Here is a 16,023-nt window from a genome sequence, read left to right on the forward strand (position 1 = left end):
TCCTCAGCAGATGTTCTGAACTGTTCTCCTACCACTAGAGGGTGCTATGTTCATGGCTGGACTACATCACCTGGCTGATAGCAGTTAGACTGCACTGCGTCTCTGAGCTCCCCAGCCACGTCCTATAAAACAATAAATATCACTTACTATCATTATTGTAATCAGTAGGTAAGACTCATTGTATGTGGTGTAAACAAGTGTTTCACCCTCTATGCTGGCAAAACCATGCCCCTCCAGAAAAGAAAAGAGTAATACTGACTGAATCATCATAAATGATTAGTGGCCATTTCTTTCATAATGAAACTGCTAGCTTGGTGTGACTGGACGGGGGGGAGGAGGAGTCCTGCAGGGTGCACGCTTGCTCGCCGTGGGTGCTCTGCGGTTTTCGGGCTGCCGTGCGACTGTACAATAACGGTTTTTGTGACTGCGGGCGCGCCTGGCTTGCTGGGCCATAAGCCGATCTGGAATTTTAGCAATAAAGTTGTAATCTTTAACAGGAAGCTGCTGAGCAAGGTCCGCTATTGTTCCGTCTGACAGCGAACCCGGGAACCTGGGGGACGCCACGCGCGCGTCTCGCTTTGGCCCACCCTCGGATCCCCACCCAAGCACCCCGGTCCAACTGCCTCTTGACCCCCACACCTCTCTCCCTGTGCCCCTTCGATACTCAGCATCTTCTCCAACTACCTACCCGCCTTGTCTGAGCTTCAAAGTGGGGAAAAAAACCTTTGCATGCCCTAGAATCAAGAGTGTCTTTAAAAAGCTAAAAATAAATAAACGTGAATAAAAACCCTGCTTCTGCTGCATTAGCTTCATCAGTTCTAAAAATCAACCAGTGAAAAGTTTGATACCGTCACTGCAGTGCTAATGTAGCACAAGGTGCATAATCCTTTTTTGTGAGGCTCTCTTGCAACCTTGTTTTTTTATGGTCACGGTCCAAAGTCACAGTTACCTCAGGGACGTGTGAGGCTCCAGCTCACAGTGCGCTAAGTGGCTCGGGTGGGGTGATATGTTTTCAAGGACAAAATGACAATTACTGGGGGGAATGAAATTTTATTTTGTTAAAACTCGCTTTCTTTCTATACATAGAGAGATTTAGATTTTTCCCCTGATTTGATCTGGCCCAAAACTGCATTATTGGTTGTAAATAGATTTGTGGAGGTTTGCCTTTAAGCTCTGCTGTGCTGGTGTACATAGAAACACCAGATTTTATTGGATGATATTTATGGTCCCCCTTTTCTTTCAACAACAGTCTATTTGGATCCACTTGGATTCTATGCCAATCTTTCTTTTTATTTGTGTCATTAACGTTCTTTGTGGAGGAAAAAATGCTGTCTGATGACAAAATCCACGCAGAATAGAAATGTCCTTTTGAGGTGAAAGGACGCTGAATTAATTCCATATACAGTGCATTCAGTGAAGAAATAGGATACTATAGTCCTTTGTTCAAGACCGTTTTCCTGAAAATTCAAGACAAAGGTGAGCTGAGCTTAAACGCTGCCCTGGGTTCTGAGGGTTTTTGGGTTTCAGTCAGGTGACGTGTTGCTTCTACGAAGGACACACTCTCTCTTACAGAGAGCAAGACTTTGTCCCGAGGGCAGCAGGAACTTGGGGTCCGGGATGGGGGGTGGGTGTTCAGGGAGGAGGGGGGTGGATTGTTTTTTTTTTTTTTTTATAAAGCTGTGTTTTCCTTGTGACCTCAAAGCCCAGCTGATTGGCTTTAATCTCTACTTGAGTTCAATGGCTTTAGACAGATTAACATTCTAACAGCGAGATCCCGCAAATCCACCGGGATGCAGGGGAACAAAAGGCCTGCAAAGAACGCGCTCATTAGTCCCGCACCCCTCCCTCTCCCCCGTCCCGAAACCTTCCCCCTGCCCCCCGCAGTCCTGTGTGATGGAAACTGCCTTTTGTAATATTACACTGCCCACAGACCAGCATTAACGCCCCCAAGAGAACATTCTGGGCCTTATTTACGCAGCCTTGATGTAAACAGCGCAAAAAAAAAAATCTACTGTTGTGAGGTAACTGAGAAAAAATGAGGGTGTGATTAACCATTTTAGTTGTGAGATCACAAATATGTAATTAGAATGTTCTTAACTGAACATTCCGATGCTGATGTAACAATCACTACTGGTAATTGAAAGCAATGGAGTTCTAGAACACTTGAATGTGAATGTTTTGAAATTTTTTAAAATTGTTTTATTAGTTTGGTATGTTTTAGTCATTTTTTTATTTTCCTATCCTAATAGCACAATTGCTTAATATAAAATGTTTTGTGGGTTTTTATTTCTGTTGAATATCATTTTGTCCTCTGCCTGTACGCTAAGAAATCTCAAAAGTGTTTAAAAAATATTTTTTAAATGAGCTGGCGATGAAACAAAGAGCTGACGTCTACTGTTGCGGAAGTACTGGACAAATCAATCAAGTTCAAAGCAATTATGAACGGAAAGTAGTGTTGCTAATTTTAGTTGTCTGAGAACTGTATGTTCTCAAGGAGGTTAAACAAAACAGAAAGTTAAAATGCACTTGCTGCGTAACACGTGACATTCTGCTCCCTCAGGGTGAATTTTAACCGACGTCATTTTAGCTCAAAGCAGGTAGCTGAATCACCGGTCCACCTGAAAAGCAGAGGATTGTGACTTGCTCCCATTCCTGTGAGGCTAGCTTCTCTCATTTCTGTTTCTTTCATCACAGAAGGTGAAGGATGAAGCGCATTGTTTTGGTTATCTTTTGTTGCCTCAAAAAAGCTTTGTTAGCTCTCTCTCTATCTCTCTCTTTCACACACACACACACACACACGGTCCCTAGCATGTGCAATTCCCACCGCATACAAATCCCTAGTGAGAGGTGAGACTTGTTTATTTGAGGGAGGCACTGTGGGAAAGGGTAGCTTGTTCTGTTATCGGAGCTCAGCTTCACGTCTGAGACTCCTATGACTTCCAAGTCCCATGTATATAGCCGCAACATCTTGTACATCAGTGCAAATCCCACAATCCCTCCGGTGCAGTGTTCGGTGTGGCGGCATGTTTGTTGCAGGTTTGCAACAATGCTGATGTAGTTTTGGATGCTGATATAGATCTCTACCTCCTGCTTCTCATCTGTTCCTGGACTCTGAAACAACTGGTTTCAAGTCATGAGAATCCATCATGCGCACACACTTGACAACCATTTGACAACAAAACAAGATCGTCTGCGATCATACTTCTGAAGATTACCATTGTCTGAGAATGATGTATTTGGAAGATTACCATTGGCTAAGACGAGCCACTCCTTAAACACACACCTTACTAAGCTCAGTGCTTTTACTTTCTCTCTCTCTCTCTCTCTCTCTCTCTCTCTCTCTCTCTCTCTCTCTCTCTCTCTCTCTCTCTCTCTCTCTCTCTCTCAGTTCAATAGAGAAGTGAGCTTCATGGCCCATAGAAGGCAGCCTATCCTCCTTTTTCAGATCCCAGGACCGACAGACTAATGTGAGCTAACATGCACAGTGCGGTACCGTCTGTGCAGGTCCAATCAGACTGGGCCAGTGGATGTGCCTGAGGCCTACAGACATTCTGTGGCACCCAGCAGAATGCACACTGCCACCAGGCAGCCTCCACAATGCCTGTCTGCAGACTGCTATCAGTTAGCATGATATATCCAATCAAATCACAGCTGTCCTGTGAAAAATGAATATGAAATTTTTTTTTTCATATTTCCTCACAAAGATTATGTCCTCGAAACCCCTAATTGCTAATTCTCCAGGTGTTGCATCAATACATGAATGTACTTATACATATATATATATTTATATATATATATATATATATATATATATATATATAGCGCTGTTAATTTAAGAGTTCATGATCTGTCTTAAGATGAGAAATGAGAGGCGGGGAAAAATAGTGTTTTATTTTAGATTGTTCTGACTCAAACCCAGCTTCCTGTTCCAAGTTTTTCCTCAAGTTAGAAGAGCTGAACTAAGCTTGACAGGGAGAGGGGAGGGGATAGTGTTCAAGTTCATGACCACTTTCAGCACTTCAGCAGGAGTCAGGGGGTACTTCAATGCAGTCCTCTCTTGAAAATTGTTTTAGTTTAGCCTGGCAAGAATATTCACATGTCAGGGGTCCGTGATGCTGAGTTAAACTGTGTCTCTCCGTACGTGTGTGACTGGTCACTTGAAACAGAAACAGAAATCAGTTTACTTCTCTTTTTTTTTTACTTCACTTCTTTTTCTCCCAGAAGTCAGTTTTATCTCCGCTGCAACTCGTCCGTTATTCGCCCATGCAGCCTCTTCACTGAAGAGGTCTCCGCGGAAGGAGGTGGGGCCCAAACCATTGTCACATCATCAGACCGGGAACCGCAAAGAGAGCACAGAAGGTCAGGTGTTGCTAGGGATCCTGGCGTCCAGTCTTGGAGCGCCTGCCTCAAGACACCATCCAGGTAAGAGAGTGGGGTGAGGTGATGGGCAGTCCTTTTTACTTCTTTACACACTGCGCTGTGTGAAACACTTGTGAAGTTTGGGGGGGTTGGGGGGAGTATGTATGTTAAAAGAACTGAAATTCTGTGTAAGCCCAACTGAACTTTGGTAATGTAGGGACAGAGAGTGAAAGACGGATAGGGTAAAGCACAGAGCTGTTCATTACTTCAGCCGCTAATTAAATGTGTTCAGTTTACACCACTTATCATTGGGCCTGAATATAATCACGGGGCCTTTGTGTAATGAATCATTTCTGTAGTTAAAGCTTGCTGCAACTGCATAGAGTCTGTTGGATTATTTCTTGCGCTTTGATTGGCAATAAATTGATTGTTTTTAAAGCAGACCTGGTGACTCAGTGTCAGACAGATGGCCTTTAAATATGTGGGTGGGTGGGGTTGAGGCAGTTTAAAGTATTTAGCATTTAACAACAGCATTTGCATTTGAAAAATGGATGCAACAAACCCCCTCCTTTTACCCCTCTATCAGTTTTTTTTTTACTTTGTGTAAACAAATTTGGAAGAAGTCACCCTTCCAACTTCACTGAAGCTGGCGTTCTAAAACAGCTGTGTGATATTATTCCAGCCCATCAGAATAAATACAGAGATATTACCAACAACAAAGCTGCAATCTTTCTTTTATATAATGCCCAGAATCGCCTCCTTCTTACCTCTGTTTGATCTCCCACGAGGGAGATATAAAAACTAATCGGCAAAAGAAGGAGAGAAAGATAGAGAGACAGTTGATTAAAGGGGAGAAATGCTCAATAAAATATTATTTTTAAAATAGTGTTGCAGCCTTTTTTTTTTTGATTACAAAAGAAGGTGTACAAAAAAAAAAACAAAAAAAAAAAAAGTCTCGAAACAAGTGGAATGCAGGTCTGGGCCCGAGCCAGCCAATGCTCATCAGATGGGAGGATTGCGTTTCCATTCACTAGCTACTGGGACGCGGATTCTGGTTTGGTGAGTTTAGAGGCAAGGATTACACAAAGGGGTGAAGCCCAGCCACTGCGTGTGTGTGTGTGAAGAGAGGGACAGGAGAGAGACCAAACATTTCCCATCGGCGCAAAAGGTGGCGGTGCGCTACTCGTTTCGTGCGGACCTTCTGACGACGTTATCTTTCTTCTGTTTGTACTTTCACTCTTTTTTTTTGTACCTAATTATCGTGTGACTTTTTCTTTTTCTTTTTTTAAAGTTTTGTTTCCAAAAGATTGTTTCCATTGAGTCTTTTGACTTTTTGTTTTTGTTGTTGTTGATGCTCAGTTCAACTTTTGGAGCTCTGGATTGTTACCTAGTTGGTGTTTTTTTTGTGTTTGTTTTTAATGTATGTATGTACGTGTGTGTGTATGTAAGTGTACCTGAGCCAGTGAGCGTGTGTCTCAGTGAGTGAGTGATTGAGAGAGTGCGTGTGAATGGGTGTGTGTTTCTGCTAGTTTTTCTTCAAGAACTTTTTTTTTTTCTTTCTCTCTCTCTCTTTTTTCCCCTCCTCTGCACAGAGGAATGTGGGGCTTATGGCAGTGAGAATCAGGTATTTTGCTTCAGCCTGCGCTAATTACTCACTCTCCCCTCAAGACCTCGCCGGAGTCCTGCGTTCCCCTTGACTCCTGAAAACAGGAACGGCGGCAGAGGTGACTGCCGGACAGCGGAAAAAGGGGGGTGAAAAAGAAGGACTAGAGGAGAGACTGAGGTCCCGCTCACGGGTTTGAGGGAAGGAAGGAGTCGCCGGATCGCCCCGGGAACGGAAAGTAGAGCGAGCGAAAGAAGATGCTCCTGTTTGAGTCCGGCTCCCCCGACATCTCCCTGTGAACGCCCGCGCAGTTCCGACAGACCGGCCCCGACTTCAGCCGCCGCAGCTCTTACAGGTACAGGTAAGCCGGTCTCTGTCTCGTCACCCCTCTCTTCCGAAAGCTCTTGGGGCGGTTGAACTAAGGGGTCTAACTGCTGAAGTCAAAAGACTCAGAACCCCCGGCTGATCTCAGCCTCCTGCCTGTGCGTGCTTCCAGCCTAATCATTATCACCCCCCACCCCACCCTCCCAATGAATCGCTTTAGAAGAGTGCTGGTCATCTGTGCGCTGAATATGAAAGAAAATCATCCCTTTTCTGTGTGCTCCAGGCTTGCCGATGTGTCATGAAACAGCTCAAAAGAGAGAGAACGATTTAGTGTTTATTAGGGAGGGACGAGTTTCCGTCTTTCAAGCCGCACGATGACAGACATGGGTGCTCTGCAAAGCTGAGCTTTTTTTACAGTCTCTTATTTTTAAAGGTCAGAGACACGTTTCTGTGAACTTCAGCGTGACACCAAACTAGAACCAATTTGGAAACGGCTGAGGGTGTTTTTCGGCGTAGAGTGCAGCGTATGAGAGTGTGACAGGTGAACCCTGACACACCTGCGCTAAGGAGTTCCTCCATTCCGGAAAGCTGCTGGAATGTTCTGCTCCAGGCGGAAGACGAGCAGGTGCCCTGTCCCACCTGTGCGGACTTCCCACACATGTTCTGAGACACATCAGCCGGAGGGGGGTTGGGGGTTAATAGTGCTGGCTGTTGGAAATATTTAAAATGTTATTACTGTAAATATCACGAATGCTTTGGTGGAGTGAGGGGGGGGGGATGACAGCAGCACTGACAGGCCTTCTGTTGAGTGAGCATATTGAGGAAGTGTTTAAACAGCTAACACAAGAAACCAGAGGAACAGGAAGATGGGGATCGGATGGTTGAAAACAGCTCAGCCATTAACGGGCAAACACTGCAGCTGCCTTTTTTTTTTTTCTATGCTCAAGGGGAACAGAGAACGTCGAGTCTGGGAAGAGACAGGATTTGGGTTGTGGTTAAACTCCGTGCTGTGAATTTCTACAACTGAGAAATCCGGTTTGACAGTCTCCGTCTGTATTATTAGTTTGAAATGTACGGCGACGATTTACGGTATTTCACCACTGAGATTTCACCAGCCTCCTCACCTGATTAATTTTTTGTATTGGCACTGAATTGGCCTGCAATATAAGTGCTATATGCTATCCTCATGACATGTGAAATTTCACTCAGGAAAAGTGATTGGTGAAACACCTCGCAGCTGATAAAATGTGCTCCTTGAAAAAACTTTCTGACCTCCAAGAGAGACACAGATTGATTGGATAGTGGCTGCTGGATAGCTAACTCCTGGGCTAATAGATCTTTATCAGTGCTTGGAAGAATAGTATCAAATTCCAGAGGAATTTTAAAAGAGGATTTAAGGACATGGTGTGCCCCAAATCAACCCCATCCTGTGAATCTACAGCGGTCACTGTGGCTGAATGTTGTAGGCAATCGCACTTTTTCCAACACTGTACTGTAAGTCAGTGTTTCGGACCGTGGGGTGCAAAGCTGTTTCTTGCATCATGATATTGCTTATTTGTCACACTGCTGTCAAGGGGGGATTCTTTTTTTTTTTATCACCACAGGGGTCTCCAACTCCTGGAAAGCCACAGACTGCTGGTTATGTTTCTCTTGCAATGAGTTTTGGTGAGAACAGCCAAGTTGAACGAACTATATAACGAAGTGCTTTAATTGGTCAATTAAATAATGTGTAGAAATAAAACCCGGCAAACTAGCGTGAGGTTCTTGGCAACCATCGGAGAGGGTGAGCGGTGAGAAACACAAACTTGGCTTTCTCGTTTGTGGTTGGACGGCGTTTTCTTTGCTGAGACGTTGGCGCTGGGGCGTGCGCCTGTTCTGGCATGTTCCGGCACACCGCTCTCCCGAACCTGCGGAGTTCAGTTGGAAGGGAGAGGGAGACGGGCGTCGTCAACGCTTGCCTCGGTTTCAGGAGTGGGAGTCGCTTGAGAAATAGTATTTTAAAGAAAAGAGGTGAGAGAGAGAAAGAGAGGTGGGGTGGGGGGGGGGGGGCAAGTGCTGAGATTAGTTTCGGTTGTGTGGTACTTTTAACATGGCAGGTGATCAAGCAGAATGTAAGAAATTGTCAGTTACACTGGGAGTCGGAAATGGTTTCTCCTCTGCATTGATCTTGTGCGCTAATCAAGTCTTTAATTACTTTTAGGCTGCATTAGCCTAAATGAACATGGGTTCACTGAACTTACTGATGAACTGTTTAAAAGAGACCCTAATCCCAACAGAGGCAGCTCCCATTCAGAACAGAATGTGGTTTACGTTTCAGTAATAGCCTCTTTCCACTGTAGAGCTGGAACCAGGCTGGCTCATTATTGCCCTCTCCCACTGTAGAGCTGGAACCTGGCTGGCTCATAATAGTCATCTCCCACTGTAGAGCTGGAACCAGGCCAAACCTGCTCAGCACATTTCATATGACATCATCCGCAGTTAGAACTTTAGCGTAACATCACACAGGTTTGAATAGCTGTGTCATTAGTTTTTTGGTTTTTTTTGTTCCTCTGTTCCCTTTCTGCATTAAATCCTTCCTCAGCATCTGCGCAGCAATTTTGTGGTAAACCTTGGCATCGTAGAGCACCGTGTCAAATCGTCACGGACGCCACTGACCGGGTGTTTCGGAAGCCAAAGCTTTCTCGAAACACCATAGTGAAGGGCACTGTTTTATTCTTTTCTCGTCATTGTTTTTTTTCCCCCTGTCGTTTCCTTCCTACTTTTCCCTGCCACCTCTGTTTTCCCATCGTCTGCTGCGATCAGCAGTTAGCGGCTAGCGCTTAGCTTACCGTCCCGTTAAAGTTAGCCAGGTGTCGGCGGCGTTTAAAGTTGAGCCAGGCCAGCACGTAAGCACCCAGACCGGCGAGGGCGTGTCGGCCGGTTTCCAGGGCGATAGCGTAAAGCAGGCACTAGAAGCAGGCGAGAGGCCGCTTATGCGGCTCATCGAGATGAGTTAGCTTCCCTTCCCCCGAGGTGCGCGAAGAGTTCCAGGAACTCTCCGGCCCTTCTCTGGAACAGTGACCCAGGTTGCTAAGCGCCGCGCAGGCAGCCGTGGTGACTCAGAGGAGGCAGGGCCGACGGTGAGAGGCTGGAACATTCCCAGCAGGAAGCGTTCGGACACGACTCGCCGCGGCCTCGACCCTGCCTCGTCAACAGGATCTCACACCGCTCTCGTTCCGTCAGCGTTCTGCTCCCGTTCCCCGTTTCCAAATTCTCAAAAATGGCAATCGAGGAGACGGCTGTGACCTGTCGGAACGCAGCGATTCTGATTTGCCGTGCGCGTAAGGCTTCCTGTAGCATCTATCCTCAACATCTTATGAAAAATTTGTTCATAATTTTAAAAATTTGCAGGTTGTCCCAGACAAAAGTACCCGCTGAACAAATTAATGATTAAATGATAGTTCAGTAATACCCAAAACCAAAGCGTAATCAGTTTGCTGGATGTGAAGGAGTGATTGGTAGACGGACGGCTGATGCTGTTGTGGTTTTATAGGGTTGTCTTAAAAAAGCAGACCTGTGAACAGCCGTCAGTGCACCTGTGAACTGTGGGCTGAGAATCAGTTTTCTCCCCAGCTGCACGCTACTTTGTGTGTGTGCGTGTGTCTGCGCATCTGCATGTGTGCCTGTGTGTGTGTGAGTGCGTGTGCGTGTGTGTGTGTGTGTGAGTGCGTGTGCGTGCGTGTATGCGTGCCTGTGTGTGTGTGAGTGCATGTGCATGTGCGTGTGTGCGTTCGTGTATGTGTGCGTTTGCATGTGCCTGTGTGTTTGTATGTGCATCTGCGTGTGTCTGTGCATCTGCATGTGTGCCTGTGTGTGGACCACAGATGAATGTGTTATTACACAAAGTAGTCAATTTGAAGGAAGCTCTGATACCTATGTGGTGCAGAAATGAAGAAGAACAAGAATACCTCCAGCAGCTTCTGTTGAGCGTGACTGAACTCTACCATAGTACTGTTTCAATATGGCCCACAGAGTAGTGACTATTCAGCGACCATGCAATTTATACAGCGGCAGCCCTGTCCAATGTGTCCTACTCTCATTGGCCACATCTCCCTGCTACACTCATGCCTATGTCAGAAAATGGCTGTTATCTGCCTTCACTTTTAACCAGTGGGGAGTAGGGGGGGGTAAGCCAAGGCTTGTGTTTCATAAAGAATGCACATGGAAGTACAACCTCGTCTTACAAAAGAGCTTTTTACAAGTTTAGTTTAATTAAGGGAGGTTTATTTTTGGATGGCCAGCTGAGACCAAAGCTCTGATGCAGATTTCCAGGAGTCCCACACGGGACCCCCCCTACAGCACCCCAAACCCCCACCCCACAGTTAGGGGCCCGTGCATGCTCCCTACCCCCTCACCCTACTGGTGGTGTGAAGCATAGTGACACTTTAATCTAAAAAGAAATCTATTTACTCTCCACTCAGTCTTATCTAATGCTGTTAAAATGCTTTGTTTCATACGCCCTCTCTTGTTCTTTTCTATGCAAGCGGGTCAATGTTGGCATTTCCTCCTAAGATTCGGCAACGTCCCCGATCTTAATCTCAAGTGTCATATATTCTTCAATGCTGAAACCTACACTGCAAGGGACATTCAATAAAAATAATTTCACTGCAACATTTTTATGTCATGAGACACTTGTGTCAACAAAACTTGAAATACTTATAAGATTTTTTTCTGCCAGGTCTCGGGCGGTTATATAAGTGATTGCTGACACTAAATACCTTGAGTAAGACAGTGGATGCTCACCTGTGTTACACCTTCTGTCATTAAACACCTTTGAATGAGGCTCAGTCCAGCTCAGCTCAGCTTACCTCAGCACAGCCAAGTCCTGCTCAGCACAGCTCAGCACAGCCTAGTCTTGCTCAGCTCAGCTTACCTCAGCACAGCTAAGTCTTGCTCAGCCCAGCACAGCACAACCTAGCCTTACTCAGTCCAGCTCAGCTTAGCACAGCCAAGTCCTGCTCAGCTCAGCTCAACACAGCCTAGTCTTGCTCAGCACAGCTCAGCCTAGCTCAGCACAGCCTAGTCTTACTCAGCACAGCTCAGCACATCCTAGTCTTGCTCAGCACAGCTCAGCTTGGCCCGACTGAGCCCAGCTCACAACGAAAGCCGGTCGCAGTAGGTGGCTGAGAGGTAGTGATGGGATGAAAGGAGACACCGGGTGCCCGGTGAGGTGCCCAGTGGGCACTATGTAGTGCGCCCCAGTGAAGGCTCCTCACTGCCAGCTGAGGCGGCCTCTCTTCTTGCATACCTGAGCACAATGGGGGCCTTGTCTGGGCTGGGGCTGGACATGGGGGGGGGGGGTGGTCTGCTTTCACAGTCGATCTAGCAAACGTAGCCAGGGGAGGACCTGTGTGCGTTATCAGAACGCGGAAAAGGAGGTATATTCAACTGTATTGTCTCATCCCGCATTATTACCTTTGCGAGAAGAAGGAAATGCTGGCAGAATAATGTTCAAGTTAAATATGAAGCGTGACCACGGAGACCAAAATTGAAGTTGCCGTAACAGAATGCATTTTTTAAAATTTGTTAAATTGTTGATGTGAAATTACATTATTAATCTGAAGTGATCAATCACATCATTAGTCTGAATTAAGATTTCAAACTGAAAAATTGTCAGAAGATCAAATGTCATGCACAAGGGACAGTACATCCACTCCCGTTAATATCAATTCTTTCAAGGCATTTTTTGGAGCAACCAGAGCAACACACACGCACACACACACACACACATGCACAAACTCCAGAATTTCAACCTCACGCTGGATCCGTTGAAGGGTATTGTGTAAAGGGGGTAGGATTAAGCAGGATTGATTTACTCAGAATTACACGCGCAAGGACTAATTCCTTTTTTTTCCATTCCAGTTTTTCTAGGTTTATATATTGTGTAAGACGTGTGTTTCTGGACCGCTCAAAAGAACCTGCGAAGTATCTCTTTCTGCTCTGTTTCCTGGATTTTGTACGGGATTTTCCAGAGTACGCGTAACCCGGGTTTTGGCTCTTGTTTGTCATGTGAAAAGATGCTTGTGTGTGTGTGTGTGTGTGTGTGTGTGTGTGTGTGTGTTACTCTGGTTGCTATAAAAAAAAACACATTGAGAGAATTTATATTAACAGGAATGGGTGTACTGTCCTTTGTGCATGACACTTGATCTTCTGAAGACTTTTCAGTTTAAAGTCTTAATTCAGATTAATGGTGTGCTTGATCACTTAAGATTAATAATGTGATATTCATAAAATGGCGAGTGCCACACAAGCCAAGCCATGCATTGTAATCAGCCTCAAAGCAGAGCTATCTGACTGTGCCGGCTCGAACAAACAGAGCGCAGTCTTCAAGCGCAGGTAGGGCACTGCAGCCAAAGGCCACAGAGGCGTCAGGTTGGGACAGATCGCGAGATTTCCCTCTCAGCGACCGTTCCCGTAAAACCTGTACGGAAACATTTTCCCGCAAATGCCCCAGCGAAGCGGCTTCTGCCCCGCCGACTGCTACATTTTTCCTGTCGAGAGCTATAAGGCTCGAGTAGCAAAGTTGAGAGTTATCTGGCCACCGTATCAACCCCCGGTAACATAATGTATCCTTGCCGCCTTTGTTTGTTCCCTCTCTTTCTCTCTCCTTGACCTTGAACTGATATTAAGCGGCTAAATACCAGATGAACTAAAGCTCCCATTGGCTAGCAAGGAGCCAGTGTTTTGTGATCACATGATCATGTGGGGGGGAGAGGGGTGAATCAGTGCACAGTCTCAATATCAGCTGACCAGCGGCGGCCAATTCTAGGACAAAGGGGAAACGATGGTGGATTGTGTAAAATACTCTGACTCGATAACCGAACATAACGGATACTGTGTTCCCTTGGCTGATCAAGGTCATGGGTTCACAGGCGCTTTGAGCCCTGCAACACTTTTTTGCATCCAGGGAAGTTACTTTGCTGTGTGAAAGCTCGAGCACACGCCGCCATTGACGCTGTGACTGGGGACGACGGAACGGCATCAGCAATGGCCGCCGTCCCCGTGAGTGCTGGATGAGAGACGGAGGGCGAAGCCACGCCTCTCTCGCTACGCTGGCCCCGCCCACCTCTTAATTCTCCCTCCCCCTCCGGGTTGTGAAAGTGTTAAGCGTCCAACCTAATCTTTTCATCCCTGTCACACTTCTCTGCTGTGTCTAATACATGGTGGAATTCACAGGAGACGTAGCCAGGGGACAGGCAGCCTTGTGGTCCTGCGGTCACATGACGCCGAGTGAATTTCGAAGAGCGTGTTTCATATGCTTTACAATAAGCATCCTGTGTCCCTCAGTGATTTGTGCTTCCAAATTCACTTTTCATAATAATTTCCCAACATTCTTTGTGGTTTTGAATCTAGCGCAGTGTTCTGCACCTCCCTGCAGATTTCTATTCATATTGCGCATGCATTTTGGAACTCAGACAGCTTAACGACGCCCGTGAAAGTGTTGGCGTGTTCATGAAGGACAGAACATGACAAGCGCGTGTGGACGTTAATGAACTCCACGTCGTTTGACCTCGGTTTCTGCGTCCGGGCTGACACGTCGCGGTCCGACAGTAAGAGACAATCGAGCAGCGGGGCTTCTGCCACTCTCACGGTTTCCTCCCAGGGTTCCTGTCTGGAGCTGTCCGACCCCTGACCTTTGACCCCCACATGTCTGTGCAGTCAGCTCGTGGAGCTGGGCTGCAAGATTGACCCCACATAGGGCCCGGCAATGCGCATTCACACCAGCGCACAACTGTGAAGGCCAAAAAGCCGTAATCCTCTTCAGACTTCAAATATTTTCTTGACAAGCACCAGGCCAACAAAATAAATTATGTTAGCCTGGTCACATGTCACTGTGGGATAGTAAAAATCAAGCACAGTGTAAGAATAACCACCGACACTGAGGATCACTAGCGAAAACAATTTTATTAAACTCTTGTCAATATATAAAGTACAGCTCATATGACCACTCATATTCCTTATACAAAATATAAAAAGGCCGTGTCCAAGTGTCTTCACACTTGATGCTGTTGCTTTTACTTATTGCTGCGGACTGGCAACCATGAAATCATAAAGCAAACACGAAAAGTGTAATAGAATGTTACATCATATCACCATTTTGTGCAAGGTTTGCAAGTACGTGCACTTCATGTTGGCCCGTTGCCCGCTTCGGTCGCCGGTACTCAGTTCTGTGTTTGTGGTGATCAATCACAGCGAATGTTTTCAGAAGGTGTGGGGGTGAGTGTGCTCTTTTCGGGTTTGATGTGACCTAGATCCAAATCTCACGCTAGCCCTATCAGCCATCAGCCATGGAATTCTCCTGATAAGGAAGTGGGAAACGGCTGAATTATCTGCCCTTGTTCCGGGAGTATCTACGGCAAGTGAAGGTCGTTGGGGTAGTTTCGTTTGCTGCGGCAGCAGTGTTGGGCCAGTGGTAATTTTTCAAGCAGCTATTTCTGCAACTGTAACTTTCCTGAGAACTGGGAGGGCCTTTTGACTCCCACACCGTTTGTTCCTTGCGAAATTCGGTTTAGCATCGGGCACGGCACCGTTTTTCAGTTTTTTGGAATGACATCTTAGGATGCAGGGGAGCTGATTTTGCTCAACGCTCAACTTTTTTCCTCTTGCAAACAGTGAACGTATGGCTGAGAGTTAACCAGATTTTCCAGTTCCTCCAAAACACCTGACTGGCAGGTGATGCCTATCTGTGAGATGGGCCTGGATACCTGTGATTCTTATCGTAAACGGTGTGGTGCAGGTATACCGTGACACACCGCAGGTTGTCTTTAACCTCTGCTTCCTAGCATTGTCGTCCTGATTCCGATAAAGAGTTGGTCTCTCGGTAAAATCAGATGTGTCCTCCAGCAATCAGACCCTAAATGGACTTTGTCCTTTTTTTGGGCTTTATAAGACCAGGCCGTATGTGTGGTTGCCAGTTAGTCCGGGTTTTTGGGGTCTCTTCAAGACCAGTCCTCAAGGTGATGGGCTTCACACCTTTCAGATTCTGTAGCCAGGCGGCTAAATTCCGCAGCTCTTAAGCTGCTCTGTTATCTGTAGAAATGCACACCAAACAGGGTCATTCGGTAGGGCAACTTGTCCCTTTTTTACACCAAAGGGCAGATACAGGCACATGCAGGCATCTGTGAGTGTCCCAAAAAGCCGTCTGTTACTTACAGTCATTGCTGGAGGACAGCCGAGCTATCTCTCTCAGCGTCAGTATCGATCACTGGTGTGAAAGACCATTAGCACCAGTTCTCTCCTTCTTTTGTCTTTAATGCGATTCAGCAGTGCAGTGATACTGCAGGCATTGAACGCTTTGGATGGGCAGGCCTTTTGCAATGTTTTTTTTTTCCCCAAAGATTACTTTACTCATGTAAAAGTTCCTTTACTCATGTAATCAAAAGATAAAAGTCCCAGTACAGAGTACTGGTCTGCTTTGGCCCAATCCAAAGCACTGGTCCCAGTCCCAGGGCCTGTGTGTACTGTGGCCCACCTTTTGAGCACTCCCACCTTCTGTACTAATTTAGGTTCTGGTATTTTTATGGTTTTAAGGTTATACTTTTATGGTTTTATGTTTTTCTTTTTAGGGCTTGTTATGGAAGTAGTCTACATGTATTCAGAATTTATAGTTTTGTTCTTGGTTAGCGTCGCTGACTTGCACCTGCTTTAGTGATATTACATTGTTACCTGCTGGTCTGGGAAGATTGTTAACCATGTCT

General features: G+C 46.1%; 1 protein-coding gene across 6 annotated transcripts in view; it reads left to right on the forward strand.

The window, feature by feature from the left end:
- Window positions 1–3,993: 3,993 nt before the first annotated feature.
- Window positions 3,994–16,023, forward strand: part of LOC135254607 (RNA-binding protein 47-like) — a 38,362-nt gene continuing 26,332 nt past the window's right edge. Inside the window, exons 1-2 of one of the 6 annotated variants that reach the window (XM_064334912.1) lie at window positions 3,994–4,422; window positions 5,952–6,323. The gene's annotated coding sequence lies outside the window, so the exon portion shown is untranslated. Of the gene's footprint in view, window positions 4,423–4,873; window positions 6,324–16,023 lie in introns of those variants that run through there. The other 5 variants (XM_064334911.1, XM_064334914.1, XM_064334919.1 and 2 more) reach the window with 5 other exon arrangements.

This window comes from Anguilla rostrata, chromosome 5, assembly GCF_018555375.3.
Source record: "Anguilla rostrata isolate EN2019 chromosome 5, ASM1855537v3, whole genome shotgun sequence".
Taxonomy (NCBI): Eukaryota; Metazoa; Chordata; class Actinopteri; order Anguilliformes; family Anguillidae; genus Anguilla; species Anguilla rostrata.